The sequence below is a fragment of the Pseudorasbora parva genome, chromosome 10 (assembly GCF_024679245.1).
Source record: "Pseudorasbora parva isolate DD20220531a chromosome 10, ASM2467924v1, whole genome shotgun sequence".
In the NCBI taxonomy this organism is placed as follows: Eukaryota; Metazoa; Chordata; class Actinopteri; order Cypriniformes; family Gobionidae; genus Pseudorasbora; species Pseudorasbora parva.
The window spans coordinates 31,388,727-31,410,573 of record NC_090181.1 but is presented as its reverse complement, the minus strand read 5'-3'; the positions used below and the strand labels follow the sequence as shown (position 1 = coordinate 31,410,573).

General features: G+C 42.2%; 79 non-coding genes across 79 annotated transcripts; all 79 read left to right on the top strand.

Moving 5' to 3' along the window:
* Positions 1-129: 129 nt before the first annotated feature.
* trnal-uaa (transfer RNA leucine (anticodon UAA)) lies at positions 130-212 on the top strand. The gene has a single exon. It is a non-coding gene; the product is annotated as a tRNA-Leu (tRNA).
* Positions 213-506: 294 nt separating this feature from the next.
* trnal-uaa (transfer RNA leucine (anticodon UAA)) lies at positions 507-589 on the top strand. Its single transcript has one exon. It is a non-coding gene; the product is annotated as a tRNA-Leu (tRNA).
* Positions 590-1,259: 670 nt separating this feature from the next.
* Positions 1,260-1,342, top strand: trnal-uaa (transfer RNA leucine (anticodon UAA)). The gene has a single exon. It is a non-coding gene; the product is annotated as a tRNA-Leu (tRNA).
* A 293-nt stretch (positions 1,343-1,635) lies between these two features.
* Positions 1,636-1,718, top strand: trnal-uaa (transfer RNA leucine (anticodon UAA)). Its single transcript has one exon. It is a non-coding gene; the product is annotated as a tRNA-Leu (tRNA).
* Positions 1,719-1,822: 104 nt separating this feature from the next.
* Positions 1,823-1,905, top strand: trnal-uaa (transfer RNA leucine (anticodon UAA)). Its single transcript has one exon. It is a non-coding gene; the product is annotated as a tRNA-Leu (tRNA).
* Positions 1,906-2,198: 293 nt separating this feature from the next.
* trnal-uaa (transfer RNA leucine (anticodon UAA)) lies at positions 2,199-2,281 on the top strand. Its single transcript has one exon. It is a non-coding gene; the product is annotated as a tRNA-Leu (tRNA).
* A 105-nt stretch (positions 2,282-2,386) lies between these two features.
* Positions 2,387-2,469, top strand: trnal-uaa (transfer RNA leucine (anticodon UAA)). The gene has a single exon. It is a non-coding gene; the product is annotated as a tRNA-Leu (tRNA).
* A 105-nt stretch (positions 2,470-2,574) lies between these two features.
* Positions 2,575-2,657, top strand: trnal-uaa (transfer RNA leucine (anticodon UAA)). The gene has a single exon. It is a non-coding gene; the product is annotated as a tRNA-Leu (tRNA).
* A 294-nt stretch (positions 2,658-2,951) lies between these two features.
* Positions 2,952-3,034, top strand: trnal-uaa (transfer RNA leucine (anticodon UAA)). Its single transcript has one exon. It is a non-coding gene; the product is annotated as a tRNA-Leu (tRNA).
* Positions 3,035-3,140: 106 nt separating this feature from the next.
* On the top strand, positions 3,141-3,223 carry trnal-uaa (transfer RNA leucine (anticodon UAA)). The gene has a single exon. It is a non-coding gene; the product is annotated as a tRNA-Leu (tRNA).
* A 105-nt stretch (positions 3,224-3,328) lies between these two features.
* On the top strand, positions 3,329-3,411 carry trnal-uaa (transfer RNA leucine (anticodon UAA)). The gene has a single exon. It is a non-coding gene; the product is annotated as a tRNA-Leu (tRNA).
* Positions 3,412-3,516: 105 nt separating this feature from the next.
* On the top strand, positions 3,517-3,599 carry trnal-uaa (transfer RNA leucine (anticodon UAA)). The gene has a single exon. It is a non-coding gene; the product is annotated as a tRNA-Leu (tRNA).
* A 105-nt stretch (positions 3,600-3,704) lies between these two features.
* Positions 3,705-3,787, top strand: trnal-uaa (transfer RNA leucine (anticodon UAA)). The gene has a single exon. It is a non-coding gene; the product is annotated as a tRNA-Leu (tRNA).
* Positions 3,788-3,891: 104 nt separating this feature from the next.
* Positions 3,892-3,974, top strand: trnal-uaa (transfer RNA leucine (anticodon UAA)). Its single transcript has one exon. It is a non-coding gene; the product is annotated as a tRNA-Leu (tRNA).
* A 294-nt stretch (positions 3,975-4,268) lies between these two features.
* On the top strand, positions 4,269-4,351 carry trnal-uaa (transfer RNA leucine (anticodon UAA)). The gene has a single exon. It is a non-coding gene; the product is annotated as a tRNA-Leu (tRNA).
* Positions 4,352-4,456: 105 nt separating this feature from the next.
* trnal-uaa (transfer RNA leucine (anticodon UAA)) lies at positions 4,457-4,539 on the top strand. The gene has a single exon. It is a non-coding gene; the product is annotated as a tRNA-Leu (tRNA).
* Positions 4,540-4,832: 293 nt separating this feature from the next.
* trnal-uaa (transfer RNA leucine (anticodon UAA)) lies at positions 4,833-4,915 on the top strand. The gene has a single exon. It is a non-coding gene; the product is annotated as a tRNA-Leu (tRNA).
* Positions 4,916-5,020: 105 nt separating this feature from the next.
* Positions 5,021-5,103, top strand: trnal-uaa (transfer RNA leucine (anticodon UAA)). Its single transcript has one exon. It is a non-coding gene; the product is annotated as a tRNA-Leu (tRNA).
* A 293-nt stretch (positions 5,104-5,396) lies between these two features.
* trnal-uaa (transfer RNA leucine (anticodon UAA)) lies at positions 5,397-5,479 on the top strand. Its single transcript has one exon. It is a non-coding gene; the product is annotated as a tRNA-Leu (tRNA).
* Positions 5,480-5,576: 97 nt separating this feature from the next.
* trnal-uaa (transfer RNA leucine (anticodon UAA)) lies at positions 5,577-5,659 on the top strand. The gene has a single exon. It is a non-coding gene; the product is annotated as a tRNA-Leu (tRNA).
* Positions 5,660-5,764: 105 nt separating this feature from the next.
* Positions 5,765-5,847, top strand: trnal-uaa (transfer RNA leucine (anticodon UAA)). The gene has a single exon. It is a non-coding gene; the product is annotated as a tRNA-Leu (tRNA).
* A 281-nt stretch (positions 5,848-6,128) lies between these two features.
* On the top strand, positions 6,129-6,211 carry trnal-uaa (transfer RNA leucine (anticodon UAA)). Its single transcript has one exon. It is a non-coding gene; the product is annotated as a tRNA-Leu (tRNA).
* A 293-nt stretch (positions 6,212-6,504) lies between these two features.
* trnal-uaa (transfer RNA leucine (anticodon UAA)) lies at positions 6,505-6,587 on the top strand. Its single transcript has one exon. It is a non-coding gene; the product is annotated as a tRNA-Leu (tRNA).
* Positions 6,588-6,692: 105 nt separating this feature from the next.
* trnal-uaa (transfer RNA leucine (anticodon UAA)) lies at positions 6,693-6,775 on the top strand. The gene has a single exon. It is a non-coding gene; the product is annotated as a tRNA-Leu (tRNA).
* A 105-nt stretch (positions 6,776-6,880) lies between these two features.
* On the top strand, positions 6,881-6,963 carry trnal-uaa (transfer RNA leucine (anticodon UAA)). The gene has a single exon. It is a non-coding gene; the product is annotated as a tRNA-Leu (tRNA).
* A 298-nt stretch (positions 6,964-7,261) lies between these two features.
* Positions 7,262-7,344, top strand: trnal-uaa (transfer RNA leucine (anticodon UAA)). The gene has a single exon. It is a non-coding gene; the product is annotated as a tRNA-Leu (tRNA).
* Positions 7,345-7,449: 105 nt separating this feature from the next.
* On the top strand, positions 7,450-7,532 carry trnal-uaa (transfer RNA leucine (anticodon UAA)). The gene has a single exon. It is a non-coding gene; the product is annotated as a tRNA-Leu (tRNA).
* Positions 7,533-7,637: 105 nt separating this feature from the next.
* trnal-uaa (transfer RNA leucine (anticodon UAA)) lies at positions 7,638-7,720 on the top strand. Its single transcript has one exon. It is a non-coding gene; the product is annotated as a tRNA-Leu (tRNA).
* Positions 7,721-8,013: 293 nt separating this feature from the next.
* Positions 8,014-8,096, top strand: trnal-uaa (transfer RNA leucine (anticodon UAA)). The gene has a single exon. It is a non-coding gene; the product is annotated as a tRNA-Leu (tRNA).
* Positions 8,097-8,193: 97 nt separating this feature from the next.
* Positions 8,194-8,276, top strand: trnal-uaa (transfer RNA leucine (anticodon UAA)). The gene has a single exon. It is a non-coding gene; the product is annotated as a tRNA-Leu (tRNA).
* Positions 8,277-8,381: 105 nt separating this feature from the next.
* Positions 8,382-8,464, top strand: trnal-uaa (transfer RNA leucine (anticodon UAA)). Its single transcript has one exon. It is a non-coding gene; the product is annotated as a tRNA-Leu (tRNA).
* Positions 8,465-8,745: 281 nt separating this feature from the next.
* Positions 8,746-8,828, top strand: trnal-uaa (transfer RNA leucine (anticodon UAA)). The gene has a single exon. It is a non-coding gene; the product is annotated as a tRNA-Leu (tRNA).
* Positions 8,829-9,121: 293 nt separating this feature from the next.
* Positions 9,122-9,204, top strand: trnal-uaa (transfer RNA leucine (anticodon UAA)). The gene has a single exon. It is a non-coding gene; the product is annotated as a tRNA-Leu (tRNA).
* Positions 9,205-9,309: 105 nt separating this feature from the next.
* Positions 9,310-9,392, top strand: trnal-uaa (transfer RNA leucine (anticodon UAA)). The gene has a single exon. It is a non-coding gene; the product is annotated as a tRNA-Leu (tRNA).
* A 105-nt stretch (positions 9,393-9,497) lies between these two features.
* trnal-uaa (transfer RNA leucine (anticodon UAA)) lies at positions 9,498-9,580 on the top strand. Its single transcript has one exon. It is a non-coding gene; the product is annotated as a tRNA-Leu (tRNA).
* Positions 9,581-9,878: 298 nt separating this feature from the next.
* On the top strand, positions 9,879-9,961 carry trnal-uaa (transfer RNA leucine (anticodon UAA)). The gene has a single exon. It is a non-coding gene; the product is annotated as a tRNA-Leu (tRNA).
* A 105-nt stretch (positions 9,962-10,066) lies between these two features.
* On the top strand, positions 10,067-10,149 carry trnal-uaa (transfer RNA leucine (anticodon UAA)). The gene has a single exon. It is a non-coding gene; the product is annotated as a tRNA-Leu (tRNA).
* A 105-nt stretch (positions 10,150-10,254) lies between these two features.
* trnal-uaa (transfer RNA leucine (anticodon UAA)) lies at positions 10,255-10,337 on the top strand. The gene has a single exon. It is a non-coding gene; the product is annotated as a tRNA-Leu (tRNA).
* A 473-nt stretch (positions 10,338-10,810) lies between these two features.
* Positions 10,811-10,893, top strand: trnal-uaa (transfer RNA leucine (anticodon UAA)). The gene has a single exon. It is a non-coding gene; the product is annotated as a tRNA-Leu (tRNA).
* Positions 10,894-10,998: 105 nt separating this feature from the next.
* trnal-uaa (transfer RNA leucine (anticodon UAA)) lies at positions 10,999-11,081 on the top strand. Its single transcript has one exon. It is a non-coding gene; the product is annotated as a tRNA-Leu (tRNA).
* A 280-nt stretch (positions 11,082-11,361) lies between these two features.
* Positions 11,362-11,444, top strand: trnal-uaa (transfer RNA leucine (anticodon UAA)). Its single transcript has one exon. It is a non-coding gene; the product is annotated as a tRNA-Leu (tRNA).
* A 293-nt stretch (positions 11,445-11,737) lies between these two features.
* Positions 11,738-11,820, top strand: trnal-uaa (transfer RNA leucine (anticodon UAA)). Its single transcript has one exon. It is a non-coding gene; the product is annotated as a tRNA-Leu (tRNA).
* A 105-nt stretch (positions 11,821-11,925) lies between these two features.
* Positions 11,926-12,008, top strand: trnal-uaa (transfer RNA leucine (anticodon UAA)). The gene has a single exon. It is a non-coding gene; the product is annotated as a tRNA-Leu (tRNA).
* A 105-nt stretch (positions 12,009-12,113) lies between these two features.
* Positions 12,114-12,196, top strand: trnal-uaa (transfer RNA leucine (anticodon UAA)). Its single transcript has one exon. It is a non-coding gene; the product is annotated as a tRNA-Leu (tRNA).
* A 298-nt stretch (positions 12,197-12,494) lies between these two features.
* On the top strand, positions 12,495-12,577 carry trnal-uaa (transfer RNA leucine (anticodon UAA)). The gene has a single exon. It is a non-coding gene; the product is annotated as a tRNA-Leu (tRNA).
* Positions 12,578-12,682: 105 nt separating this feature from the next.
* trnal-uaa (transfer RNA leucine (anticodon UAA)) lies at positions 12,683-12,765 on the top strand. Its single transcript has one exon. It is a non-coding gene; the product is annotated as a tRNA-Leu (tRNA).
* A 105-nt stretch (positions 12,766-12,870) lies between these two features.
* trnal-uaa (transfer RNA leucine (anticodon UAA)) lies at positions 12,871-12,953 on the top strand. Its single transcript has one exon. It is a non-coding gene; the product is annotated as a tRNA-Leu (tRNA).
* Positions 12,954-13,251: 298 nt separating this feature from the next.
* trnal-uaa (transfer RNA leucine (anticodon UAA)) lies at positions 13,252-13,334 on the top strand. The gene has a single exon. It is a non-coding gene; the product is annotated as a tRNA-Leu (tRNA).
* Positions 13,335-13,439: 105 nt separating this feature from the next.
* Positions 13,440-13,522, top strand: trnal-uaa (transfer RNA leucine (anticodon UAA)). The gene has a single exon. It is a non-coding gene; the product is annotated as a tRNA-Leu (tRNA).
* A 293-nt stretch (positions 13,523-13,815) lies between these two features.
* trnal-uaa (transfer RNA leucine (anticodon UAA)) lies at positions 13,816-13,898 on the top strand. Its single transcript has one exon. It is a non-coding gene; the product is annotated as a tRNA-Leu (tRNA).
* Positions 13,899-13,996: 98 nt separating this feature from the next.
* trnal-uaa (transfer RNA leucine (anticodon UAA)) lies at positions 13,997-14,079 on the top strand. Its single transcript has one exon. It is a non-coding gene; the product is annotated as a tRNA-Leu (tRNA).
* A 293-nt stretch (positions 14,080-14,372) lies between these two features.
* On the top strand, positions 14,373-14,455 carry trnal-uaa (transfer RNA leucine (anticodon UAA)). Its single transcript has one exon. It is a non-coding gene; the product is annotated as a tRNA-Leu (tRNA).
* Positions 14,456-14,560: 105 nt separating this feature from the next.
* Positions 14,561-14,643, top strand: trnal-uaa (transfer RNA leucine (anticodon UAA)). Its single transcript has one exon. It is a non-coding gene; the product is annotated as a tRNA-Leu (tRNA).
* A 281-nt stretch (positions 14,644-14,924) lies between these two features.
* On the top strand, positions 14,925-15,007 carry trnal-uaa (transfer RNA leucine (anticodon UAA)). Its single transcript has one exon. It is a non-coding gene; the product is annotated as a tRNA-Leu (tRNA).
* A 293-nt stretch (positions 15,008-15,300) lies between these two features.
* Positions 15,301-15,383, top strand: trnal-uaa (transfer RNA leucine (anticodon UAA)). Its single transcript has one exon. It is a non-coding gene; the product is annotated as a tRNA-Leu (tRNA).
* A 105-nt stretch (positions 15,384-15,488) lies between these two features.
* trnal-uaa (transfer RNA leucine (anticodon UAA)) lies at positions 15,489-15,571 on the top strand. Its single transcript has one exon. It is a non-coding gene; the product is annotated as a tRNA-Leu (tRNA).
* A 105-nt stretch (positions 15,572-15,676) lies between these two features.
* trnal-uaa (transfer RNA leucine (anticodon UAA)) lies at positions 15,677-15,759 on the top strand. The gene has a single exon. It is a non-coding gene; the product is annotated as a tRNA-Leu (tRNA).
* A 298-nt stretch (positions 15,760-16,057) lies between these two features.
* trnal-uaa (transfer RNA leucine (anticodon UAA)) lies at positions 16,058-16,140 on the top strand. The gene has a single exon. It is a non-coding gene; the product is annotated as a tRNA-Leu (tRNA).
* Positions 16,141-16,245: 105 nt separating this feature from the next.
* Positions 16,246-16,328, top strand: trnal-uaa (transfer RNA leucine (anticodon UAA)). Its single transcript has one exon. It is a non-coding gene; the product is annotated as a tRNA-Leu (tRNA).
* Positions 16,329-16,433: 105 nt separating this feature from the next.
* On the top strand, positions 16,434-16,516 carry trnal-uaa (transfer RNA leucine (anticodon UAA)). The gene has a single exon. It is a non-coding gene; the product is annotated as a tRNA-Leu (tRNA).
* Positions 16,517-16,809: 293 nt separating this feature from the next.
* trnal-uaa (transfer RNA leucine (anticodon UAA)) lies at positions 16,810-16,892 on the top strand. The gene has a single exon. It is a non-coding gene; the product is annotated as a tRNA-Leu (tRNA).
* A 97-nt stretch (positions 16,893-16,989) lies between these two features.
* On the top strand, positions 16,990-17,072 carry trnal-uaa (transfer RNA leucine (anticodon UAA)). Its single transcript has one exon. It is a non-coding gene; the product is annotated as a tRNA-Leu (tRNA).
* Positions 17,073-17,177: 105 nt separating this feature from the next.
* trnal-uaa (transfer RNA leucine (anticodon UAA)) lies at positions 17,178-17,260 on the top strand. Its single transcript has one exon. It is a non-coding gene; the product is annotated as a tRNA-Leu (tRNA).
* Positions 17,261-17,540: 280 nt separating this feature from the next.
* Positions 17,541-17,623, top strand: trnal-uaa (transfer RNA leucine (anticodon UAA)). Its single transcript has one exon. It is a non-coding gene; the product is annotated as a tRNA-Leu (tRNA).
* Positions 17,624-17,916: 293 nt separating this feature from the next.
* On the top strand, positions 17,917-17,999 carry trnal-uaa (transfer RNA leucine (anticodon UAA)). The gene has a single exon. It is a non-coding gene; the product is annotated as a tRNA-Leu (tRNA).
* A 105-nt stretch (positions 18,000-18,104) lies between these two features.
* On the top strand, positions 18,105-18,187 carry trnal-uaa (transfer RNA leucine (anticodon UAA)). Its single transcript has one exon. It is a non-coding gene; the product is annotated as a tRNA-Leu (tRNA).
* Positions 18,188-18,292: 105 nt separating this feature from the next.
* On the top strand, positions 18,293-18,375 carry trnal-uaa (transfer RNA leucine (anticodon UAA)). Its single transcript has one exon. It is a non-coding gene; the product is annotated as a tRNA-Leu (tRNA).
* Positions 18,376-18,673: 298 nt separating this feature from the next.
* Positions 18,674-18,756, top strand: trnal-uaa (transfer RNA leucine (anticodon UAA)). The gene has a single exon. It is a non-coding gene; the product is annotated as a tRNA-Leu (tRNA).
* Positions 18,757-18,861: 105 nt separating this feature from the next.
* trnal-uaa (transfer RNA leucine (anticodon UAA)) lies at positions 18,862-18,944 on the top strand. The gene has a single exon. It is a non-coding gene; the product is annotated as a tRNA-Leu (tRNA).
* A 486-nt stretch (positions 18,945-19,430) lies between these two features.
* On the top strand, positions 19,431-19,513 carry trnal-uaa (transfer RNA leucine (anticodon UAA)). Its single transcript has one exon. It is a non-coding gene; the product is annotated as a tRNA-Leu (tRNA).
* Positions 19,514-19,618: 105 nt separating this feature from the next.
* trnal-uaa (transfer RNA leucine (anticodon UAA)) lies at positions 19,619-19,701 on the top strand. Its single transcript has one exon. It is a non-coding gene; the product is annotated as a tRNA-Leu (tRNA).
* Positions 19,702-19,994: 293 nt separating this feature from the next.
* trnal-uaa (transfer RNA leucine (anticodon UAA)) lies at positions 19,995-20,077 on the top strand. Its single transcript has one exon. It is a non-coding gene; the product is annotated as a tRNA-Leu (tRNA).
* A 98-nt stretch (positions 20,078-20,175) lies between these two features.
* Positions 20,176-20,258, top strand: trnal-uaa (transfer RNA leucine (anticodon UAA)). Its single transcript has one exon. It is a non-coding gene; the product is annotated as a tRNA-Leu (tRNA).
* Positions 20,259-20,551: 293 nt separating this feature from the next.
* Positions 20,552-20,634, top strand: trnal-uaa (transfer RNA leucine (anticodon UAA)). The gene has a single exon. It is a non-coding gene; the product is annotated as a tRNA-Leu (tRNA).
* Positions 20,635-20,739: 105 nt separating this feature from the next.
* trnal-uaa (transfer RNA leucine (anticodon UAA)) lies at positions 20,740-20,822 on the top strand. Its single transcript has one exon. It is a non-coding gene; the product is annotated as a tRNA-Leu (tRNA).
* A 105-nt stretch (positions 20,823-20,927) lies between these two features.
* trnal-uaa (transfer RNA leucine (anticodon UAA)) lies at positions 20,928-21,010 on the top strand. Its single transcript has one exon. It is a non-coding gene; the product is annotated as a tRNA-Leu (tRNA).
* Positions 21,011-21,308: 298 nt separating this feature from the next.
* Positions 21,309-21,391, top strand: trnal-uaa (transfer RNA leucine (anticodon UAA)). Its single transcript has one exon. It is a non-coding gene; the product is annotated as a tRNA-Leu (tRNA).
* Positions 21,392-21,496: 105 nt separating this feature from the next.
* trnal-uaa (transfer RNA leucine (anticodon UAA)) lies at positions 21,497-21,579 on the top strand. Its single transcript has one exon. It is a non-coding gene; the product is annotated as a tRNA-Leu (tRNA).
* Positions 21,580-21,684: 105 nt separating this feature from the next.
* trnal-uaa (transfer RNA leucine (anticodon UAA)) lies at positions 21,685-21,767 on the top strand. The gene has a single exon. It is a non-coding gene; the product is annotated as a tRNA-Leu (tRNA).
* Positions 21,768-21,847: the final 80 nt, after the last annotated feature.

The window sequence follows — 21,847 nt, the reverse complement described above, 5'->3', positions numbered from 1 at the left end:
TGGGTTCAGACCTCACTCCTTGTAATTCAATCGTGGTTTTTAAGTACAAATTAAGCAATGGGAAATACATTAGCGAGCGGTAAGTTAAAAGGTGAATGCATGTTACAATAACAAAGACGCATTGACTTGACCAGGATGGCCGAGTGGTTAAGACGTTGGACTTAAGATCCAATGGACGAGTGTCCTTGTGGGTTCAAACCCCACTTCTAGTAATTAAAGTGTGTTTTTTGAGCACTAATTAAGCAATGGGAATTACGTTAGTGAGCGGAAAGTTCAAATGTGAATGTATGTTACAATCACAAAAACCTCGTCACTTGACCAGGATGGCCAAGTGGTTAAGGCGTTGGACTTAAGAGCTAATGGACAAATGTCCTCTTGGGTTCAAACCGCCCTCCTGGTAATTAAAGTGTGATTTTTAAGCAAAAATTAAGCAATGGGGATGACTTTAGGGAGCGGAAAGTACAAATATGAATTCCGGTTACAGTAACAAACACCGTCCTCGCTTGAACAGGATGGCCGAGTGGTTAAGGCGTTGGACTTAAGATCCAATGGACGAATGTCCTCGTGGGTTCAAACCCCATTCCTGATAATTAAAGTGTGTTTTTTAAGCACAAATTAAGCAATGGGAATTATGTTAGCGAGCGGAAAGTTAAAATGTGAATGCATGTTACAATAACAAAAGTGGCCACATTCGACCAGGATGGCCGAGTGGTTAAGGCATGGGACTTAGGATCCAATGGACAAATTATTCTCGTGGGTTCAAACCCCAATCCTGGAAAATAAAGTGTTTTTCAAGCACTAATAAAGCAATGGGAATTACGTTAGAGAGCGGAAAGTTCAAATGTGAATGCATGTTAGAATAACAAAAACACCCTCACTTGACCAGGGTGGCCGAGTGGTTAAGAGGTTGGACTTAATATACAATGGAGAAATGTCCTCGTGGGTTAAAACCCCATTCCTGGTAATTAAAGTGTGCTTTTTAAGCACTAATTAAGCAATGGGAATTACATTGGAGAGCGGAAAGTTAAAATATGAATGCCGGTTACAATAACAAACATCATCCTCAATTGACCAGGATGGCCGAGTGGTTAAGGCGTTGGACTTAAGATCCAATGGATGAATGTCCTCGTGGGTTCAGACCTTACTCCTTGTAATTCAATGGTGGTTTTTAAGTACAAATTAAGCAATGGGAATTACATTAGCGAGCGGTAAGTTCAAAGGTGAATGCCTGTTACAATAACAAAGACCATACTCACTTGACCAGGATGGCCGAGTGGTTAAGGCGTTGAACTTAAGATCCAATGGACGAATGTCCTTGTGGGTTTAAACCCCACTCCTGGTAATTAAAGTGTGTTTTTTAAGCACTAATTAAGCAATGGGAATTATGTTAGTGAGCGCAAAGTTCAAATGTGAATGTATGATACAATCACAAAAACCTCCTCACTTGACCAGGATGGCTGAGTGGTTAAGGCGTTGGACTTAAGATCCAATGGATGAATGTCCTCGTGGGTTCAGACCTCACTCCTTGTAATTCAATTGTGGTTTTTAAGTACAAATTAAGCAATGGGAATTACATTAGCGAGCGGTAAGTTCAAAGGTGAATGCCTGTTACAATCACAAGACCATACTCACTTGATCAGGATGGCCGAGTGGTTAAGGCGTTGGACTTAAGATCCAATGGACGAATGTTCTCGTGGGTTCAAACCCCACTCCTGGTAATAAAAGTGTGATATTTAAGCACAAATTAAGGAACGGGAATAACGTTAGCGAGCGGAAAGATCCAATTTGAATGCATGTTACAATAAAAAGACTCCTTCACTTGACCAGGATGGCCGAGTGGTTAAGGAGTTGGCCTTAAGATCCAATGGACGAATGTCCTCGTGGGTTCAAACCCCACTCCTGGTAATTAAAGTGTGTTTTGTAAGCACTAATTAAGCAATGGGAATTCTGTTGGTGAGCGGAAAGTTCAAATGTGAATGTATGTTACAATCACAAAAACCTCCTCACTTGACCAGGATGGCGAGTGGTTAAGGTGTTGGACTTAAGATCCAATGGACGAATGTCCTCGTGGGTTCAGTCCTCACTCCTTGTAATTCAATTGTGGTTTTTAAGTACAAATTAAGCAATGGGAATTACATTAGCGAGCGGTAAGTTCAAAGGTGAATGCCTGTTACAATAACAAAGACCATAGTTACTTGACCAGGATGGCCGAGTGGTTAAGGCGTTGGACTTAAGATCCAATGGACGAATGTCCTCGTGGGTTCAAACCCCTCTCCTGGCAATTAAAGTGTGATTTTTAAGCAATAATTAAGCAATGGGAATTACATTAGAGAGCGGAAAGTTCAAATATGAATGCCCGTTACAATATCAAAAGGGCCCTCACTTGACCAGGATGGCCGAGTGGTTAAGGCGTTGGACTTAAGATCCAATGGCCAAATGTCCTCGTGGGTTCAAACCCCACTCCTGGTAATTAAAGTGTGTTTTTTAAGCACAAATTAAGCAATGGGACTTACATTAGAGAGCGGCAAGTTCAAATTTGAATGCATGTTACAATATCAAAAGTGCCCTCAGTTGACCAGGATGGCCGAGTGGTTAAGGTGTTGGACTTAAGATACAATGGACGAATGTCCTCGTGCGTTCAAACCCCACTCCTGGTAATTAAAGTGTGTCTTTTAAGCACTAATTAAGCAATGGGAATTCTGTTGGTGAGCGGAAAGTTCAAATGTGAATGTATGTTACAATCATAAGAACGTCCTCACTTGACCAGGATGGCCGAGTGGTTAAGGCGTTGGGCTTAAGATCCAATGGACGAATGTCCTCGTGGGTTCAGACCTCACTCCTTGTAATTCAATTGTGGTTTTTAAGTACAAATTAAGCAATGGGAATTACATTAGCGAGTGGTAAGTTCAAAGGTGAATGCCTGTTACAATAACAAAGACCATAGTCACTTGACCAGGATGGCCGAGTGGTTAAGGCGTTGGACTTAAGATCCAATGGACAAATGTCCTCGTGGGTTCAAACCCCACTCCTGGTAATAAAAGTGTGATTTTTAAGCACATATTAAGGAATGGGAATAAAGTTAGCGAGCGGTAAGTTCAAAGGTGAATGCCTGTTACAATAACAAAGACCATAGTCACTTGACCAGGATGGCCGAGTGGTTAAGGCGTTGGACTTAAGATCCAATGGACGAATGTCCTCGTGGGTTCAAACCCCTCTCCTGGCAATTAAAGTGTGATTTTTAAGCAATAATTAAGCAATGGGAATTACATTAGAGAGCGGAAAGTTCAAATATGAATGCCCGTTACAATATCAAAAGGGCCCTCACTTGACCAGGATGGCCGAGTGGTTAAGGCGTTGAACTTAAGATCCAATGGACAAATGTCCTCGTGGGTTCAAACCCCACTCCTGGTAATTAAAGTGTGCTTTTTAAGCACAAATTAAGCAATGGGAATAAAGTTAGCGAGCGGAAAGATCAAATGTGAATGCATGTTATAATAACAAAGACTCCTTCACTTGACCAGGATGACCGAGTGGTTAAGGCGTTGGACTTAAGATCCAATGGACGAATGTCCTCGTGGGTTCAAACCCCTCTCCTGGCAATTAAAGTGTGATTTTTAAGCAATAATTAAGCAATGGGAATTACATTAGAGAGCGGAAAGTTCAAATATGAATGCCCGTTACAATATCAAAAGGGCCGTCACTTGACCAGGATGGCCGAGTGGTTAAGGCGTTGGACTTAAGATCCAATGGACAAATGTCCTCGTGGGTTCAAACCCCACTCCTGGTAATTAAAGTGTGTTTTTAAGCACAAATTAAGCAATGGGACTTACATTAGAGAGCGGCAAGTTCAAATTTGAATGCATGTTACAATATCAAAAGTGCCCTCATTTGACCAGGATGGCCGAGTGGTTAAGGTGTTGGACTTAAGATACAATGGACGAATGTCCTCGTGGGTTCAAACCCCACTCCTGGTAATTAAAGTGTGTCTTTTAAGCACTAATTAAGCAATGGGAATTCTGTTGGTGAGCGGAAAGTTCAAATGTGAATGTATGTTACAATCACAAGAACGTCCTCACTTGACCAGGATGGCCGAGTGTTTAAGGCGTTGGACTTAAGATCCAATGGACGAATGTCCTCGTGGGTTCAGACCTCACTCCTTGTAATTCAATTGTGGTTTTTAAGTACAGATTAAGAAATGGGAATTACATTAGCGAGCGGTAAGTTCAAAGGTGAATGCCTGTTACAATAACAAAGACCATAGTCACTTGACCATGATGGCCGAGTGGTTAAGGCGTTGGACTTAAGATCCAATGGACAAATGTCCTCGTGGGTTCAAACCCCACTCCTGGTAATTAAAGTGTGTTTTTTAAGCACAAATTAAGCAATGGGACTTACATTAGAGAGTGGCAAGTTCAAATTTGAATGCCCGTTACAATATCAAAAGGGCCCTCACTTGACCAGGATGGCCGAGTTGTTAAGGCGTTGGACTTAAGATCCAATGGACGAATGTCCTCGTGGGTTCAAACGCCACTCCTGGTAATTAAAGTGTGTTTTTTAAGCACTAATTAAGCAATGGGAATTCCGTTGGTGAGCGGAAAGTTCAAATGTGAATGTATGTTACAATCACAAAAACCTCCTCACTTGACCAGGATGGCGAGTGGTTAAGGCGTTGGACTTAAGATCCAATGGACGAATGTCCTCGTGGGTTCAGACCTCACTCCTTGTAATTCAATTGTGGTTTTTAAGTACAAATTAAGCGATGGGAATTACATTAGCGAGCGGTAAGTTCAAAGGTGAATGCCTGTTACAATAACAATGCCCATACTCACTTGACCAGGATGGCCGAGTGGTTAAGGCGTTGGACTTAAGATCCAATGGACAAATGTCCTCGTGGGTTCAAACCCCACTCCTGATAATTAAAGTGTGTTTTTTAAGCACAAATTAAGCAATGGGACTTACATTAGAGAGCGGCAAGTTCAAATTTGAATGCATGTTACAATATCAAAAGGGCCCTCACTTGACCAGGATGGCCGAGTGGTTAAGGCGTTGGACTTAAGATCCAATGGACGAATGTCCTCGTGGGTTCAAACCCCACTCCTGGTAATTAAAGTGTGTTTTTTAAGCACTAATTAAGCAATGGGAATTCCGTTGGTGAGCGGAAAGTTCAAATGTGAATGTATGTTACAATCACAAAAACCTCCTCACTTGACCAGGATGGCGAGTGGTTAAGGCGTTGGACTTAAGATCCAATGGACGAATGTCCTCGTGGGTTCAGACCTCACTCCTTGTAATTCAAATGTGGTTTTTAAGTACAAATTAAGCAATGGGAATTACATTAGCGAGCGGTAAGTTCAAAGGTGAATGCCTGTTACAATAACAAAGACCATAGTCACTTGACCAGGATGGCCGAGTGGTTAAGGCGTTGGACTTAAGATCCAATGGACGAATGTCCTCGTGTGTTCAAACCCCTCTCCTGGTAATTAAAGTGTGTTTTTAAGCAATAATTAAGCAATGGGAATTACATTAGAGAGCGGAAATTTGAATGCATGTTACAATATCAAAAGGGCTCTCACTTGACCAGGATGGCCGAGTGGTTAAGGCGTTGGACTTAAGATCCAATGGACAAATGTCCTCGTGGGTTCAAACCCCACTCCTGGTAATTAAAGTGTGTTTTTTAAGCACTAATTAAGCAATGGGAATTCCGTTGGTGAGCGGAAAGTTCAAATGTGAATGTATGTTACAATCACAAAAACCTCCTCACTTGACCAGGATGGCCGAGTGGTTAAGGCGTTGGACTTAAGATCCAATGGACAAATGTCCTTGTGGGTTCAAACCCCACTCCTGGTAATTAAAGAGTGTTTTTTAAGCACAAATTAAGCAATGGGACTTACATTAGAGAGCGGCAAGTTCAAATTTGAATGCATGTTACAATATCAAAAGTGCCCTCACTTGACCAGGATGGCCGACTGGACTTAAGAACCAATGGACGAATGTCCTCGTGGGTTCAAACCCCACTCCTGGTAATTAAAGTGTCTTTTTTAAGCACAAATTAAGCAATGGGACTTACATTAGAGAGCGGCAAGTTCAAATTTGAATGCATGTTACAATATCAAAAGGGCCCTCACTTGACCAGGATGGCCGAGTGGTTAAGGCGTTGGACTTAAGATCCAATGGACGAATGTCCTCGTGGGTTCAAACCCCACTCCTGGTAATTAAAGTGTGTCTTTTAAGCACTAATTAAGCAATGGGAATTCCTTTGGTGAGCGGAAAGTTCAAATGTGAATGTATGTTACAATCACAAAAACCTCCTCACTTGACCAGGATGGCGAGTGGTTAAGGCGTTGGACTTAAGATCCAATGGACGAATGTCCTCGTGGGTTCAGACCTCACTCCTTGTAATTCAATTGTGGTTTTTAAGTACAAATTAAGCGATGGGAATTACATTAGCGAGCGGTAAGTTCAAAGGTGAATGCCTGTTACAATAACAAAGACCATAGTCACTTGACCAGGATGGCCGAGTGGTTAAGGCGTTGGACTTAAGATCCAATGGACGAATGTCCTCGTGGGTTCAAACCCCTCTCCTGGCAATTAAAGTGTGATTTTTAAGCAATAATTAAGCAATGGGAATTACATTAGAGAGCGGAAAGTTCAAATATGAATGCCTGTTACAATATCAAAAGGGCCCTCACTTGACCAGGATGGCCGAGTGGTTAAGGCGTTGGACTTAAGATCCAATGGACAAATGTCCTCGTGGGTTCAAACCCCACTCCTGGTAATTAAAGAGTGTTTTTTAAGCACAAATTAAGCAATGGGACTTACATTAGAGAGCGGCAAGTTCAAATTTGAATGCATGTTACAATATCAAAAGTGCCCTCACTTGACCAGGATGGCCGACTGGTTAAGGCGTTGGACTTAAGATCCAATGGACGAATGTCCTCGTGGGTTCAAACCCCACTCCTGGTAATTAAAGTGTGTTTTTTAAGCACTAATTAAGCAATGGGAATTCCTTTGGTGAGCGGAAAGTTCAAATGTGAATGTATGTATGTTACAATCACAAAAACCTCCTCACTTGACCAGAATGGCCGAGTGGTTAAGGCGTTGGACTTAAGATCCAATGGACGAATGTCCTCGTGGGTTCAGACCTCCCTCCTTGTAATTCAATTGTGGTTCTTAAGTACAAATTAAGCAATGGGAATTACATTAGCGAGCGGTAAGTTCAAAGGTGAATGCCTGTTACAATAACAAAGACCATAGTCACTTGACCAGGATGGCCGAGTGGTTAAGGCGTTGGACTTAAGATCCAATGGACGAATGTCCTCGTGGGTTCAAACCCCTCTCCTGGCAATTAAAGTGTGATTTTTAAGCAATAATTAAGCAATGGGAATTACATTAGAGAGCGGAAAGTTCAAATATGAATGCCTGTTACAATATCAAAAGGGCCCTCACTTGACCAGGATGGCCGAGTGGTTAAGGCGTTGGACTTAAGATCCAATGGACAAATGTCCTCGTGGGTTCAAACCCCACTCCTGGTAATTAAAGTGTGTTTTTTAAGCACAAATTAAGCAATGGGACTTACATTAGAGAGCGGCAAGTTCAAATTTGAATGCATGTTACAATATCAAAAGGGCCCTCACTTGACCAGGATGGCCGAGTGGTTAAGTCGTTGGACTTAAGATCCAATGGACGAATGTCCTCGTGGGTTCAAACCCCACTCCTGGTAATTAAAGTGTGTTTTTTAAGCACTAATTAAGCAATGGGAATTCCGTTGGTGAGCGGAAAGTTCAAATGTGAATGTATGTTACAATCACAAAAACCTCCTCACTTGACCAGGATGGCGAGTGGTTAAGGCGTTGGACTTAAGATCCAATGGACGAATGTCCTCGTGGGTTCAGACCTCACTCCTTGTAATTCAAATGTGGTTTTTAAGTACAAATTAAGCAATGGGAATTACATTAGCGAGCGGTAAGTTCAAAGGTGAATGCCTGTTACAATAACAAAGACCATAGTCACTTGACCAGGATGGCCGAGTAGTTAAGGCGTTGGACTTAAGATCCAATGGACGAATGTCCTCGTGTGTTCAAACCCCTCTCCTGGTAATTAAAGTGTGTTTTTAAGCAATAATTAAGCAATGGGAATTACATTAGAGAGCGGAAATTTGAATGCATGTTACAATATCAAAAGGGCTCTCACTTGACCAGGATGGCCGAGTGGTTAAGGCGTTGGACTTAAGATCCAATGGACAAATGTCCTCGTGGGTTCAAACCCCACTCCTGGTAATTAAAGTGTGTTTTTTAAGCACTAATTAAGCAATGGGAATTCCGTTGGTGAGCGGAAAGTTCAAATGTGAATGTATGTTACAATCACAAAAACCTCCTCACTTGACCAGGATGGCCGAGTGGTTAAGGCGTTGGACTTAAGATCCAATGGACAAATGTCCTTGTGGGTTCAAACCCCACTCCTGGTAATTAAAGAGTGTTTTTTAAGCACAAATTAAGCAATGGGACTTACATTAGAGAGCGGCAAGTTCAAATTTGAATGCATGTTACAATATCAAAAGTGCCCTCACTTGACCAGGATGGCCGACTGGACTTAAGAACCAATGGACGAATGTCCTCGTGGGTTCAAACCCCACTCCTGGTAATTAAAGTGTGTTTTTTAAGCACAAATTAAGCAATGGGACTTACATTAGAGAGCGGCAAGTTCAAATTTGAATGCATGTTACAATATCAAAAGGGCCCACACTTGACCAGGATGGCCGAGTGGTTAAGGCGTTGGACTTAAGATCCAATGGACGAATGTCCTCGTGGGTTCAAACCCCACTCCTGGTAATTAAAGTGTGTCTTTTAAGCACTAATTAAGCAATGGGAATTCCTTTGGTGAGCGGAAAGTTCAAATGTGAATGTATGTTACAATCACAAAAACCTCCTCACTTGACCAGGATGGCGAGTGGTTAAGGCGTTGGACTTAAGATCCAATGGACGAATGTCCTCGTGGGTTCAGACCTCACTCCTTGCAATTCAATTGTGGTTTTTAAGTACAAATTAAGCGATGGGAATTACATTAGCGAGCGGTAAGTTCAAAGGTGAATGCCTGTTACAATAACAAAGACCATAGTCACTTGACCAGGATGGCCGAGTGGTTAAGGCGTTGGACTTAAGATCCAATGGACGAATGTCCTCGTGGGTTCAAACCCCTCTCCTGGCAATTAAAGTGTGATTTTTAAGCAATAATTAAGCAATGGGAATTACATTAGAGAGCGGAAAGTTCAAATATGAATGCCTGTTACAATATCAAAAGGGCCCTCACTTGACCAGGATGGCCGAGTGGTTAAGGCGTTGGACTTAAGATCCAATGGACAAATGTCCTCGTGGGTTCAAACCCCACTCCTGGTAATTAAAGAGTGTTTTTTAAGCACAAATTAAGCAATGGGACTTACATTAGAGAGCGGCAAGTTCAAATTTGAATGCATGTTACAATATCAAAAGTGCCCTCACTTGACCAGGATGGCCGACTGGTTAAGGCGTTGGACTTAAGATCCAATGGACGAATGTCCTCGTGGGTTCAAACCCCACTCCTGGTAATTAAAGTGTGTTTTTTAAGCACTAATTAAGCAATGGGAATTCCTTTGGTGAGCGGAAAGTTCAAATGTGAATGTATGTATGTTACAATCACAAAAACCTCCTCACTTGACCAGAATGGCCGAGTGGTTAAGGCGTTGGACTTAAGATCCAATGGACGAATGTCCTCGTGGGTTCAGACCTCCCTCCTTGTAATTCAATTGTGGTTCTTAAGTACAAATTAAGCAATGGGAATTACATTAGCGAGCGGTAAGTTCAAAGGTGAATGCCTGTTACAATAACAAAGACCATAGTCACTTGACCAGGATGGCCGAGTGGTTAAGGCGTTGGACTTAAGATCCAATGGACGAATGTCCTCGTGGGTTCAAACCCCTCTCCTGGCAATTAAAGTGTGATTTTTAAGCAATAATTAAGCAATGGGAATTACATTAGAGAGCGGAAAGTTCAAATATGAATGCCTGTTACAATATCAAAAGGGCCCTCACTTGACCAGGATGGCCGAGTGGTTAAGGCGTTGGACTTAAGATCCAATGGACAAATGTCCTCGTGGGTTCAAACCCCACTCCTGGTAATTAAAGTGTGTTTTTTAAGCACAAATTAAGCAATGGGACTTACATTAGAGAGCGGCAAGTTCAAATTTGAATGCATGTTACAATATCAAAAGGGCCCTCACTTGACCAGGATGGCCGAGTGGTTAAGTCGTTGGACTTAAGATCCAATGGACGAATGTCCTCGTGGGTTCAAACCCCACTCCTGGTAATTAAAGTGTGTTTTTTAAGCACTAATTAAGCAATGGGAATTCCGTTGGTGAGCGGAAAGTTCAAATGTGAATGTATGTTACAATCACAAAAACCTCCTCACTTGACCAGGATGGCGAGTGGTTAAGGCGTTGGACTTAAGATCCAATGGACGAATGTCCTCGTGGGTTCAGACCTCACTCCTTGTAATTCAAATGTGGTTTTTAAGTACAAATTAAGCAATGGGAATTACATTAGCGAGCGGTAAGTTCAAAGGTGAATGCCTGTTACAATAACAAAGACCATAGTCACTTGACCAGGATGGCCGAGTAGTTAAGGCGTTGGACTTAAGGTCCAATGGACGAATGTCCTCGTGTGTTCAAACCCCTCTCCTGGTAATTAAAGTGTGTTTTTAAGCAATAATTAAGCAATGGGAATTACATTAGCGAGCGGAAATTTGAATGCATGTTACAATATCAAAAGGGCTCTCACTTGACCAGGATGGCCGAGTGGTTAAGGCGTTGGACTTAAGATCCAATGGACAAATGTCCTTGTGGGTTCAAACCCCACTCCTGGTAATTAAAGTGTGTTTTTTAAGCACTAATTAAGCAATGGGAATTCCGTTGGTGAGCGGAAAGTTCAAATGTGAATGTATGTTACAATCACAAAAACCTCCTCACTTGACCAGGATGGCCGAGTGGTTAAGGCGTTGGACTTAAGATCCAATGGACAAATGTCCTTGTGGGTTCAAACCCCACTCCTGGTAATTAAAGAGTGTTTTTAAGCACAAATTAAGCAATGGGACTTACATTAGAGAGCGGCAAGTTCAAATTTGAATGCATGTTACAATATCAAAAGTGCCCTCACTTGACCAGGATGGCCGACTGGACTTAAGAACCAATGGACGAATGTCCTCGTGGGTTCAAACCCCACTCCTGGTAATTAAAGTGTGTTTTTTAAGCACAAATTAAGCAATGGGACTTACATTAGAGAGCGGCAAGTTCAAATTTGAATGCATGTTACAATATCAAAATGGCCCTCACTTGACCAGGATGGCCGAGTGGTTAAGGCGTTGGACTTAAGATCCAATGGACGAATGTCCTCGTGGGTTCAAACCCCACTCCTGGTAATTAAAGTGTGTCTTTTAAGCACTAATTAAGCAATGGGAATTCCGTTGGTGAGCGGAAAGTTCAAATGTGAATGTATGTTACAATCACAAAAACCTCCTCACTTGACCAGGATGGCGAGTGGTTAAGGCGTTGGACTTAAGATCCAATGGACGAATGTCCTCGTGGGTTCAGACCTCACTCCTTGTAATTCAATTGTGGTTTTTAAGTACAAATTAAGCGATGGGAATTACATTAGCGAGCGGTAAGTTCAAAGGTGAATGCCTGTTACAATAACAAAGACCATAGTCACTTGACCAGGATGGCCGAGTGGTTAAGGCGTTGGACTTAAGATCCAATGGACGAATGTCCTCGTGGGTTCAAACCCCTCTCCTGGCAATTAAAGTGTGATTTTTAAGCAATAATTAAGCAATGGGAATTACATTAGAGAGCGGAAAGTTCAAATATGAATGCCTGTTACAATATCAAAAGGGCCCTCACTTGACCAGGATGGCCGAGTGGTTAAGGCGTTGGACTTAAGATCCAATGGACAAATGTCCTCGTGGGTTCAAACCCCACTCCTGGTAATTAAAGAGTGTTTTTTAAGCACAAATTAAGCAATGGGACTTACATTAGAGAGCGGCAAGTTCAAATTTGAATGCATGTTACAATATCAAAAGTGCCCTCACTTGACCAGGATGGCCGACTGGTTAAGGCGTTGGACTTAAGATCCAATGGACGAATGTCCTCGTGGGTTCAAACCCCACTCCTGGTAATTAAAGTGTGTTTTTTAAGCACTAATTAAGCAATGGGAATTCCTTTGGTGAGCGGAAAGTTCAAATGTGAATGTATGTATGTTACAATCACAAAAACCTCCTCACTTGAACAGAATGGCCGAGTGGTTAAGGCGTCGGACTTAAGATCCAATGGACGAATGTCCTCGTGGGTTCAGACCTCCCTCCTTGTAATTCAATTGTGGTTCTTAAGTACAAATTAAGCAATGGGAATTACATTAGCGAGCGGTAAGTTCAAAGGTGAATGCCTGTTACAATAACAAAGACCATAGTCACTTGACCAGGATGGCCGAGTGGTTAAGGCGTTGGACTTAAGATCCAATGGACGAATGTCCTCGTGGGTTCAAACCCCTCTCCTGGCAATTAAAGTGTGATTTTTAAGCAATAATTAAGCAATGGGAATTACATTAGAGAGCGGAAAGTTCAAATATGAATGCCTGTTACAATATCAAAAGGGCCCTCACTTGACCAGGATGGCCGAGTGGTTAAGGCGTTGGACTTAAGATCCAATGGACAAATGTCCTTGTGGGTTCAAACCCCACTCCTGGTAATTAAAGAGTGTTTTTTAAGCACAAATTAAGCAATGGGACTTACATTAGAGAGCGGCAAGTTCAAATTTGAATGCATGTTACAATATCAAAAGTGCCCTCACTTGACCAGGATGGCCGACTGGTTAAGGCGTTGGACTTAAGATCCAATGGACGAATGTCCTCGTGGCTTCAAACCCCACTCCTGGTAATTAAAGTGTGTTTTTTAAGCACTAATTAAGCAATGGGAATTCCTTTGGTGAGCGGAAAGTTCAAATGTGAATGTATGTATGTTACAATCACAAAACCCTCCTCACTTGACCAGAATGGCCGAGTGGTTAAGGCGTTGGACTTAAGACCCAATGGACGAATGTCCTCGTGGGTTCAGACCTCCCTCCTTGTAATTCAATTGTGGTTCTTAAGTACAAATTAAGCAATGGGAATTACATGAGCGAGCGGTAAGTTCAAAGGTGAATGCCTGTTACAATAACAATGCCCATACTCACTTGACCAGGATGGCTGAGTGGTTAAGGCGTTGGACTTAAGATCCAATGGACAAATGTCCTCGTGGGTTCAAACCCCACTCCTGGTAATTAAAGTGTGTTTTTTAAGCACAAATTAAGCAATGGGACTTACATTAGAGAGCGGCAAGTTCAAATTTGAATGCATGTTACAATATCAAAAGAGCCCTCACTTGACCAGGATGGCCGAGTGTTTAAGGCATTGCACTTAAGATCCAATGGACGAATGTCCTCGTGGGTTCAAACCCCACTCCTGGTAATTAAAGTGTGTTTTTTAAGCACTAATTAAGCAATGGGAATTCCGTTGGTGAGCGGAAAGTTCAAATGTGAATGTATGTTACAATCACAAAAACCTCCTCACTTGACCAGGATGGCGAGTGGTTAAGGCGTTGGACGTAAGATCCAATGGACGAATGTCCTCGTGGGTTCAGACCTCACTCCTTGTAATTCAAATGTGGTTTTTAAGTACAAATTAAGCAATGGGAATTACATTAGCGAGCGGTAAGTTCAAAGGTGAATGCCTGTTACAATAACAAAGACCATAGTCACTTGACCAGGATGGCCGAGTGGTTAAGGCGTTGGACTTAAGATCCAATGTACGAATGTCCTCGTGGGTTCAAACCCCTCTCCTGGTAATTAAAGTGTGTTTTTTAAGCAATAATTAAGCAATGGGAAATACATTAGAGAGCGGACATTTGAATGCATGTTACAATATCAAAAGGGCCCTCACTTGACCAGGATGGCCGAGTGGTTAATGCGTTGGACTTAAGATCCAATGGACAAATGTCCTCGTGGGTTCAAACCCCACTCCTGGTAATTAAAGTGTGTATTTTAAGCACTAATTAAGCAATGGGAATTCCGTTGGTGAGCGGAAAGTTCAAATGTGAATATATGTTACAATCACAAAAACCTCCTCACTTGACCAGGATGGCGAGTGGTTAAGGTGTTGGACTTAAGATCCAATGGACGAATGTCCTCGTGGGTTCAGACCTCACTCCTTGTAATTCAATTGTGGTTTTTAAGTACAAATTAAGCAATGGGAATTACATTAGCGAGCGGTAAGTTCAAAGGTGAATGCCTGTTACAATAACAAAGACCATAGTCACTTGACCAGGATGGCCGAGTGGTTAAGGCGTTGGACTTAAGATCCAATGGACGAATGTCCTCGTGGGTTCAAACCCCACTCCTGGTAATTAAAGTGTGTTTTTTAAGCACTAATTAAGCAATGGGAATTCCGTTGGTGAGCGGAAAGTTCAAATGTGAATGTATGTTACAATCACAAAAACCTCCTCACTTGACCAGGATGGCCGAGTGGTTAAGGCGTTGGACTTAAGATCCAATGGACAAATGTCCTTGTGGGTTCAAACCCCACTCCTGGTAATTAAAGAGTGTTTTTTAAGCACAAATTAAGCAATGGGACTTACATTAGAGAGCGGCAAGTTCAAATTTGAATGCATGTTACAATATCAAAAGTGCCCTCACTTGACCAGGATGGCCGACTGGACTTAAGAACCAATGGACGAATGTCCTCGTGGGTTCAAACCCCACTCCTGGTAATTAAAGTGTGTTTTTTAAGCACAAATTAAGCAATGGGACTTACATTAGAGAGCGGCAAGTTCAAATTTGAATGCATGTTACAATATCAAAAGGGCCCTCACTTGACCAGGATGGCCGAGTGGTTAAGGCGTTGGACTTAAGATCCAATGGACGAATGTCCTCGTGGGTTCAAACCCCACTCCTGGTAATTAAAGTGTGTCTTTTAAGCACTAATTAAGCAATGGGAATTCCTTTGGTGAGCGGAAAGTTCAAATGTGAATGTATGTTACAATCACAAAAACCTCCTCACTTGACCAGGATGGCGAGTGGTTAAGGCGTTGGACTTAAGATCCAATGGACGAATGTCCTCGTGGGTTCAGACCTCACTCCTTGTAATTCAATTGTGGTTTTTAAGTACAAATTAAGCGATGGGAATTACATTAGCGAGCGGTAAGTTCAAAGGTGAATGCCTGTTACAATAACAAAGACCATAGTCACTTGACCAGGATGGCCGAGTGGTTAAGGCGTTGGACTTAAGATCCAATGGACGAATGTCCTCGTGGGTTCAAACCCCTCTCCTGGCAATTAAAGTGTGATTTTTAAGCAATAATTAAGCAATGGGAATTACATTAGAGAGCGGAAAGTTCAAATATGAATGCCTGTTACAATATCAAAAGGGCCCTCACTTGACCAGGATGGCCGAGTGGTTAAGGCGTTGGACTTAAGATCCAATGGACAAATGTCCTCGTGGGTTCAAACCCCACTCCTGGTAATTAAAGAGTGTTTTTTAAGCACAAATTAAGCAATGGGACTTACATTAGAGAGCGGCAAGTTCAAATTTGAATGCATGTTACAATATCAAAAGTGCCCTCACTTGACCAGGATGGCCGACTGGTTAAGGCGTTGGACTTAAGATCCAATGGACGAATGTCCTCGTGGGTTCAAACCCCACTCCTGGTAATTAAAGTGTGTTTTTTAAGCACTAATTAAGCAATGGGAATTCCTTTGGTGAGCGGAAAGTTCAAATGTGAATGTATGTATGTTACAATCACAAAAACCTCCTCACTTGACCAGAATGGCCGAGTGGTTAAGGCGTTGGACTTAAGATCCAATGGACGAATGTCCTCGTGGGTTCAGACCTCCCTCCTTGTAATTCAATTGTGGTTCTTAAGTACAAATTAAGCAATGGGAATTACATTAGCGAGCGGTAAGTTCAAAGGTGAATGCCTGTTACAATAACAAAGACCATAGTCACTTGACCAGGATGGCCGAGTGGTTAAGGCGTTGGACTTAAGATCCAATGGACGAATGTCCTCGTGGGTTCAAACCCCTCTCCTGGCAATTAAAGTGTGATTTTTAAGCAATAATTAAGCAATGGGAATTACATTAGAGAGCGGAAAGTTCAAATATGAATGCCTGTTACAATATCAAAAGGGCCCTCACTTGACCAGGATGGCCGAGTGGTTAAGGCGTTGGACTTAAGATCCAATGGACAAATGTCCTCGTGGGTTCAAACCCCACTCCTGGTAATTAAAGTGTGTTTTTTAAGCACAAATTAAGCAATGGGACTTACATTAGAGAGCGGCAAGTTCAAATTTGAATGCATGTTACAATATCAAAAGGGCCCTCACTTGACCAGGATGGCCGAGTGGTTAAGTCGTTGGACTTAAGATCCAATGGACGAATGTCCTCGTGGGTTCAAACCCCACTCCTGGTAATTAAAGTGTGTTTTTTAAGCACTAATTAAGCAATGGGAATTCCGTTGGTGAGCGGAAAGTTCAAATGTGAATGTATGTTACAATCACAAAAACCTCCTCACTTGACCAGGATGGCGAGTGGTTAAGGCGTTGGACTTAAGATCCAATGGACGAATGTCCTCGTGGGTTCAGACCTCACTCCTTGTAATTCAAATGTGGTTTTTAAGTACAAATTAAGCAATGGGAATTACATTAGCGAGCGGTAAGTTCAAAGGTGAATGCCTGTTACAATAACAAAGACCATAGTCACTTGACCAGGATGGCCGAGTAGTTAAGGCGTTGGACTTAAGATCCAATGGACGAATGTCCTCGTGTGTTCAAACCCCTCTCCTGGTAATTAAAGTGTGTTTTTAAGCAATAATTAAGCAATGGGAATTACATTAGAGAGCGGAAATTTGAATGCATGTTACAATATCAAAAGGGCTCTCACTTGACCAGGATGGCCGAGTGGTTAAGGCGTTGGACTTAAGATCCAATGGACAAATGTCCTTGTGGGTTCAAACCCCACTCCTGGTAATTAAAGTGTGTTTTTTAAGCACTAATTAAGCAATGGGAATTCCGTTGGTGAGCGGAAAGTTCAAATGTGAATGTATGTTACAATCACAAAAACCTCCTCACTTGACCAGGATGGCCGAGTGGTTAAGGCGTTGGACTTAAGATCCAATGGACAAATGTCCTTGTGGGTTCAAACCCCACTCCTGGTAATTAAAGAGTGTTTTTAAGCACAAATTAAGCAATGGGACTTACATTAGAGAGCGGCAAGTTCAAATTTGAATGCATGTTACAATATCAAAAGTGCCCTCACTTGACCAGGATGGCCGACTGGACTTAAGAACCAATGGACGAATGTCCTCGTGGGTTCAAACCCCACTCCTGGTAATTAAAGTGTGTTTTTTAAGCACAAATTAAGCAATGGGACTTACATTAGAGAGCGGCAAGTTCAAATTTGAATGCATGTTACAATATCAAAATGGCCCTCACTTGACCAGGATGGCCGAGTGGTTAAGGCGTTGGACTTAAGATCCAATGGACGAATGTCCTCGTGGGTTCAAACCCCACTCATGGTAATTAAAGTGTGTCTTTTAAGCACTAATTAAGCAATGGGAATTCCGTTGGTGAGCGGAAAGTTCAAATGTGAATGTATGTTACAATCACAAAAACCTCCTCACTTGACCAGGATGGCGAGTGGTTAAGGCGTTGGACTTAAGATCCAATGGACGAATGTCCTCGTGGGTTCAGACCTCACTCCTTGTAATTCAATTGTGGTTTTTAAGTACAAATTAAGCGATGGGAATTACATTAGCGAGCGGTAAGTTCAAAGGTGAATGCCTGTTACAATAACAAAGACCATAGTCACTTGACCAGGATGGCCGAGTGGTTAAGGCGTTGGACTTAAGATCCAATGGACGAATGTCCTCGTGGGTTCAAACCCCTCTCCTGGCAATTAAAGTGTGATTTTTAAGCAATAATTAAGCAATGGGAATTACATTAGAGAGCGGAAAGTTCAAATATGAATGCCTGTTACAATATCAAAAGGGCCCTCACTTGACCAGGATGGCCGAGTGGTTAAGGCGTTGGACTTAAGATCCAATGGACAAATGTCCTCGTGGGTTCAAACCCCACTCCTGGTAATTAAAGAGTGTTTTTTAAGCACAAATTAAGCAATGGGACTTACATTAGAGAGCGGCAAGTTCAAATTTGAATGCATGTTACAATATCAAAAGTGCCCTCACTTGACCAGGATGGCCGACTGGTTAAGGCGTTGGACTTAAGATCCAATGGACGAATGTCCTCGTGGGTTCAAACCCCACTCCTGGTAATTAAAGTGTGTTTTTTAAGCACTAATTAAGCAATGGGAATTCCTTTGGTGAGCGGAAAGTTCAAATGTGAATGTATGTATGTTACAATCACAAAAACCTCCTCACTTGACCAGAATGGCCGAGTGGTTAAGGCGTCGGACTTAAGATCCAATGGACGAATGTCCTCGTGGGTTCAGACCTCCCTCCTTGTAATTCAATTGTGGTTCTTAAGTACAAATTAAGCAATGGGAATTACATTAGCGAGCGGTAAGTTCAAAGGTGAATGCCTGTTACAATAACAAAGACCATAGTCACTTGACCAGGATGGCCGAGTGGTTAAGGCGTTGGACTTAAGATCCAATGGACGAATGTCCTCGTGGGTTCAAACCCCTCTCCTGGCAATTAAAGTGTGATTTTTAAGCAATAATTAAGCAATGGGAATTACATTAGAGAGCGGAAAGTTCAAATATGAATGCCTGTTACAATATCAAAAGGGCCCTCACTTGACCAGGATGGCCGAGTGGTTAAGGCGTTGGACTTAAGATCCAATGGACAAATGTCCTTGTGGGTTCAAACCCCACTCCTGGTAATTAAAGAGTGTTTTTTAAGCACAAATTAAGCAATGGGACTTACATTAGAGAGCGGCAAGTTCAAATTTGAATGCATGTTACAATATCAAAAGTGCCCTCACTTGACCAGGATGGCCGACTGGTTAAGGCGTTGGACTTAAGATCCAATGAACGAATGTCCTCGTGGCTTCAAACCCCACTCCTGGTAATTAAAGTGTGTTTTTTAAGCACTAATTAAGCAATGGGAATTCCTTTGGTGAGCGGAAAGTTCAAATGTGAATGTATGTATGTTACAATCACAAAACCCTCCTCACTTGACCAGAATGGCCGAGTGGTTAAGGCGTTGGACTTAAGATCCAATGGACGAATGTCCTCGTGGGTTCAGACCTCCCTCCTTGTAATTCAATTGTGGTTCTTAAGTACAAATTAAGCAATGGGAATTACATGAGCGAGCGGTAAGTTCAAAGGTGAATGCCTGTTACAATAACAATGCCCATACTCACTTGACCAGGATGGCTGAGTGGTTAAGGCGTTGGACTTAAGATCCAATGGACAAATGTCCTCGTGGGTTCAAACCCCACTCCTGGTAATTAAAGTGTGTTTTTTAAGCACAAATTAAGCAATGGGACTTACATTAGAGAGCGGCAAGTTCAAATTTGAATGCATGTTACAATATCAAAAGAGCCCTCACTTGACCAGGATGGCCGAGTGTTTAAGGCATTGCACTTAAGATCCAATGGACGAATGTCCTCGTGGGTTCAAACCCCACTCCTGGTAATTAAAGTGTGTTTTTTAAGCACTAATTAAGCAATGGGAATTCCGTTGGTGAGCGGAAAGTTCAAATGTGAATGTATGTTACAATCACAAAAACCTCCTCACTTGACCAGGATGGCGAGTGGTTAAGGCGTTGGACGTAAGATCCAATGGACGAATGTCCTCGTGGGTTCAGACCTCACTCCTTGTAATTCAAATGTGGTTTTTAAGTACAAATTAAGCAATGGGAATTACATTAGCGAGCGGTAAGTTCAAAGGTGAATGCCTGTTACAATAACAAAGACCATAGTCACTTGACCAGGATGGCCGAGTGGTTAAGGCGTTGGACTTAAGATCCAATGGACGAATGTCCTCGTGGGTTCAAACCCCTCTCCTGGTAATTAAAGTGTGTTTTTTAAGCAATAATTAAGCAATGGGAAATACATTAGAGAGCGGACATTTGAATGCATGTTACAATATCAAAAGGGCCCTCACTTGACCAGGATGGCCGAGTGGTTAATGCGTTGGACTTAAGATCCAATGGACAAATGTCCTCGTGGGTTCTAACCCCACTCCTGGTAATTAAAGTGTGTATTTTAAGCACTAATTAAGCAATGGGAATTCCGTTGGTGAGCGGAAAGTTCAAATGTGAATATATGTTACAATCACAAAAACCTCCTCACTTGACCAGGATGGCGAGTGGTTAAGGTGTTGGACTTAAGATCCAATGGACGAATGTCCTCGTGGGTTCAGACCTCACTCCTTGTAATTCAATTGTGGTTTTTAAGTACAAATTAAGCAATGGGAATTACATTAGCGAGCGGTAAGTTCAAAGGTGAATGCCTGTTACAATAACAAAGACCATAGTCACTTGACCAGGATGGCCGAGTGGTTAAGGCGTTGGACTTAAGATCCAATGGACGAATGTCCTCGTGGGTTCAAACCCCTCTCCTGGCAATTAAAGTGTGATTTTTAAGCAATAATTAAGCAATGGGAATTACATTAGAGAGCGGAAAGTTCAAATATGAATGCCTGTTACAATATCAAAAGGGCCCTCACTTGACCAGGATGGCCGAGTGGTTAAGGCGTTGGACTTAAGATCCAATGGACAAATGTCCTCGTGGGTTCAAACCCCACTCCTGGTAATTAAAGAGTGTTTTTTAAGCACAAATTAAGCAATGGGACTTACATTAGAGAGCGGCAAGTTCAAATTTGAATGCATGTTACAATATCAAAAGTGCCCTCACTTGACCAGGATGGCCGACTGGTTAAGGCGTTGGACTTAAGATCCAATGGACGAATGTCCTCGTGGGTTCAAACCCCACTCCTGGTAATTAAAGTGTGTTTTTTAAGCACTAATTAAGCAATGGGAATTCCTTTGGTGAGCGGAAAGTTCAAATGTGAATGTATGTATGTTACAATCACAAAAACCTCCTCACTTGACCAGAATGGCCGAGTGGTTAAGGCGTTGGACTTAAGATCCAATGGACGAATGTCCTCGTGGGTTCAGACCTCCCTCCTTGTAATTCAATTGTGGTTCTTAAGTACAAATTAAGCAATGGGAATTACATTAGCGAGCGGTAAGTTCAAAGGTGAATGCCTGTTACAATAACAAAGACCATAGTCACTTGACCAGGATGGCCGAGTGGTTAAGGCGTTGGACTTAAGATCCAATGGACGAATGTCCTCGTGGGTTCAAACCCCTCTCCTGGCAATTAAAGTGTGATTTTTAAGCAATAATTAAGCAATGGGAATTACATTAGAGAGCGGAAAGTTCAAATATGAATGCCTGTTACAATATCAAAAGGGCCCTCACTTGACCAGGATGGCCGAGTGGTTAAGGCGTTGGACTTAAGATCCAATGGACAAATGTCCTCGTGGGTTCAAACCCCACTCCTGGTAATTAAAGAGTGTTTTTTAAGCACAAATTAAGCAATGGGACTTACATTAGAGAGCGGCAAGTTCAAATTTGAATGCATGTTACAATATCAAAAGTGCCCTCACTTGACCAGGATGGCCGACTGGTTAAGGCGTTGGACTTAAGATCCAATGGACGAATGTCCTCGTGGGTTCAAACCCCACTCCTGCTAATTAAAGTGTGTTTTTTAAGCACTAATTAAGCAATGGGAATTCCTTTGGTGAGCGGAAAGTTCAAATGTGAATGTATGTA